We start from the raw sequence: 4,076 nt of genomic DNA, 5'->3' as shown, positions 1-4,076 counted from the left end.
TTTTGTTCCAACAAGACTCTCAAATAATAGTCGCCTGATAGGAGAGATACGTACTGAGTTTGATTGCGATCGAGGGATAGGGGGGGCGCTTTCGCAAGAAGAACTGTTAAAAAGCTAGAGCAGTATAAGGCTTATCACTAACCTATTTTCAGTTGATCAGCTAAACATTCATGCAGGACTTCAAACTAAAGGTGATTCCAAAAAACAACGTAGTTTCCACTCAGGTCTTTTTCCATTGCAAATTTGCGCATCTCAGATTCGAGAGCCCCAGAAGTTCCTCTCGCGTCTGTCACATTGAAAACAAAAGAAATTTTTTCATACTCTTTTACGACAACAGTTTAGAGAAAGAGGTCAGGACTATTGAATTGTCTTGTTATACTCATAGCGACAGGAAATTCTCTATTACCTTTTCATTTCCTATATTTTTAATGGAAACTAACTTTAACTTCGAGACTCACCTTGTAATTCCAAATCAGGTTGTACGCTGTCAGATCTTGACTGAATCTGTAAAAAAGATCCGTTTAAATACCATTGCTTTTTCATCTTTCAAACGACTAGAACATTTCCCATTTTCTTAATATGAACACTTACTTGTAATAAAACAACTGGATTTAAATTCTCACATCTCTCCTGGCTTTGAATCCTATTTTTGTCTCCAATGCGAGGATATCCTTCAAGTTGATTCCTTGACGTTCCTCTCGCTTTTCCTGAGCTGTAACAGACAAGTATAGCGCGTGAAATAACAGGCTTATACGTACATACAAGCATGCATCATGAAATTTTGGAACACGATTGTTGCTTTAAAACGTACTCTGCAAGCTTTACATTGTCACGAATTGATAAATGATCTTCTTCTTTAGTCTCCGGTGGCTGAAGGAAAGATAAAAACTTTCCAACAAAATTGCTTCTTTACAAAAAGGTTTTACACTTCTGAATGAATTACTATTAATTATTTCGTCAGTGGGGCAGTTGGCACAGTATAAGGATGAATGATGGAGTTTAGTTACCAAAGCAGTTGATACCACTTAGTCACTATTATGATTGGTTAGTCAGAACCACTGCAATGGGTTTATGTAAATAATGGCCCTTGCAAAAAATTCTCAAAGATTTCCTACCTCGTCAGGGCTTTCAAGGTAATAGAGCAAACCAGCAGGCTGTGAAAATCGTATTCAAATTTATTACATAATGGTTTATGAACCAAAACTTACGAACAGGAAATCCCGCATTTAAACTTTATTGTATATTTTAGACATTAAAAACTATAACTGCTTTAATACGAACATTATTCTCACAAGTAATGCCATTGCTCTTGGATGACCAGTTGTCCAGAGAGCCACTAGATGTCCACTCAATTGCCTATATGCCAACAATAAAGATTATAAATTACTTATGGAGTATGCTTGTTAGTCTCAATTGAACTATTTACAGATGGCTAGTATATAGAGGATTATAAAATCACAAGTTTTAAGATGAATCTAAGAATGTTGCTAAAATACAACTCAGGTCCTCCGGATGGAATCGAGGCTATACATCTGCAACAATTTGTTAATTTATCACACTAATTCGCACCTGTTCAGTAGCGAACGTCTATCAGTGCTTTGCGTAATCATGGCCATGCGTAAGCGTTTTGGTAGAGCTTTGGCAAGCGCCAAATCTTGTATTTTTGCCGCGGTTTCTTCATCAGCTTCCTAAAGTGAAGTTCTAAATAAATATCAACAGATGATTTTAGGCACTTCACACGGTGCAGGAATATTCTACAGGTTTTAAAGGGTCTTAATTTCGTGTGGTATTATACACACTTCAAATTCAAGCCAGGAACAGTTGATGGAAAAATTAGTCAACTATACGTTCTCAGTGACAAGAGCATTGCACCGGCATCGCAAAAGCGATTCCTGCCGGAGGATCTATAGTTGACTCATTTTTCCATCAACTGTTCCTGGCTTGAATTGAAGTGTGTATAATACTTCTCAAAATTAAGACGCTTTAAAACCTCTTAAATATCAACTGTTGTGAAAAGACAGTAGTTTGAATATTTGCAAATCCTGATAGATAAATGTCGTGGACTCACACATTTGTTATCGGCGTCTCCCCGTCGTTTTGTTCCAACAAGACTCTCAAATAATAGTCGCCTGATAGGAGAGATACGTTACTGAGTTTGATTGCGATCAAGGGATAGGGGGGGGCGCTTTAAGAAGAACTGTTAAAAAGCTAGAGCAGTATAAGGCTTATCACTAACCTATTTTCAGTTGATCAGCTAAACATTCATGCAGGACTTCAAACTAAAGGTGATTCCAAAAAACAACGTAGTTTCCACTCAGGTCTTTTTCCATTGCAAATTTGCGCATCTCAGATTCGAGAGCCCCAGAAGTTCCTCTCGCGTCTGTCACATTGAAAACAAAAGAAATTTTTTCATACTCTTTTACGACAACAGTTTAGAGAAAGAGGTCAGGACTATTGAATTGTCTTGTTATACTCATAGCGACAGGAAATTCTCTATTACCTTTTCATTTCCTATATTTTCAATGGAAACTAACTTTAACTTCGAGACTCACCTTGTAATTCCAAATCAGGTTGTACGCTGTCAGATCTTGACTGAATCTGTAAAAAAGATCCGTTTAAATACCATTGCTTTTTCATCTTTCAAACGACTAGAACATTTCCCATTTTCTTAATATGAACACTTACTTGTAATAAAACAACTGGATTTAAATTCTCACATCTCTCCTGGCTTTGAATCCTATTTTTGTCTCCAATGCGAGGGATATCCTTCAAGTTGATTCCTTGACGTTCCTCTCGCTTTTCCTGAGCTGTAACAGACAAGTATAGCGCGTGAAATAACAGGCTTATACGTACATACAAGCATGCATCATGAAATTTTGGAACACGATTGTTGCTTTAAAACGTACTCTGCAAGCTTTACATTGTCACGAATTGATAAATGATCTTCTTTAGTCTCCGGTGGCTGAAGGAAAGATAAAAACTTTCCAACAAAATTGCTTCTTTACAAAAAGGTTTTACACTTCTGAATAATTACTATGTAATTATTTCGTCAGTGGGGCAGTTGGCACAGTAGGATGAATGATGGAGTTTAGTTACCAAAGCAGTTGATACCACTTAGTCACTATTATGATTGGGTTAGTCAGAACCACTGCAATGGGTTTATGTAAATAATGGCCCTCGCAAAAAATTCTCAAAGATTTCCTACCTCGTCAGGGCTTTCAAGGTAATAGAGCAAACCAGCAGGCTGTGAAAATCGTATTCAAATTTATTACATAATGGTTTATGAACCAAAACTTACGAACAGGAAATCCCGCATTTAAACTTTATTGTATATTTTAGACATTAAAAACTATAACTGCTTTAATACGAACATTATTCTCACAAGTAATGCCATTGCTCTTGGATGACCTGTTGTCCAGAGAGCCACTAGATGTCCACTCAATTGCCTATATGCCAACAATAAAGATTATAAATTACTTATGGAGTATGCTTGTTAGTCTCAATTGAACTATTTACAGATGGCTAGTATATAGAGGATTATAAAATCACAAGTTTTAAGATGAATCTAAGAATGTTGCTAAAATACAACTCAGGTCCTCCGGATGGGATCTGCAACAATTTGTTAATTTATCACACTAATTCGCACCTGTTCAGTAGCGAACGTCTATCAGTGCTTTGCGTAATCATGGCCATGCGTAAGTGTTTTGGTAGAGCGCCCTTGGCAAGCGCCAAATCTTGTATTTTTGCCGCGGTTTCTTCATCAGCTTCCTAAAGTGAAGTTCTAAATAAATATCAACAGATGATTTTAGGCACTTCACACGGTGCAGGAATATTCTAGAGGTTTTAAAGGGTCTTAATTTCGTGTGGTATTATACACACTTCAAATTCAAGCCAGGAACAGTTGATGGAAAAATTAGTCAACTATACGTTCTCAGTGACAAGAGCATTGCACCGGCATCGCAAAAGCGATTCCTGCCGGAGGATCTATAGTTGACTCATTTTTCCATCAACTGTTCCTGGCTTGAATTGAAGTGTGTATAATACTTCTCAAAATTAAGACGCTTTAAAACCTCTTA

General features: G+C 37.0%; 1 long non-coding RNA gene across 1 annotated transcript; it reads right to left on the bottom strand.

The window, feature by feature from the left end:
* Positions 1-3,205: 3,205 nt before the first annotated feature.
* Positions 3,206-3,687, bottom strand: LOC114545100. Its single transcript, XR_003690828.1, has 3 exons — positions 3,647-3,687; positions 3,372-3,446; positions 3,206-3,244 (listed from the first exon to the last, which is right to left on the bottom strand). It is a non-coding gene; the product is annotated as an uncharacterized LOC114545100 (long non-coding RNA).
* Positions 3,688-4,076: the final 389 nt, after the last annotated feature.

This window comes from Dendronephthya gigantea, unplaced genomic scaffold (genome assembly GCF_004324835.1).
Source record: "Dendronephthya gigantea isolate DGI-Jeju-01 unplaced genomic scaffold, DenGig_1.0 001207F, whole genome shotgun sequence".
NCBI classification, from domain to species: Eukaryota; Metazoa; Cnidaria; class Anthozoa; order Malacalcyonacea; family Nephtheidae; genus Dendronephthya; species Dendronephthya gigantea.
The sequence above is the reverse complement of the archived record's forward strand: the minus strand, read 5'-3'. Positions and strand labels throughout refer to the sequence as shown.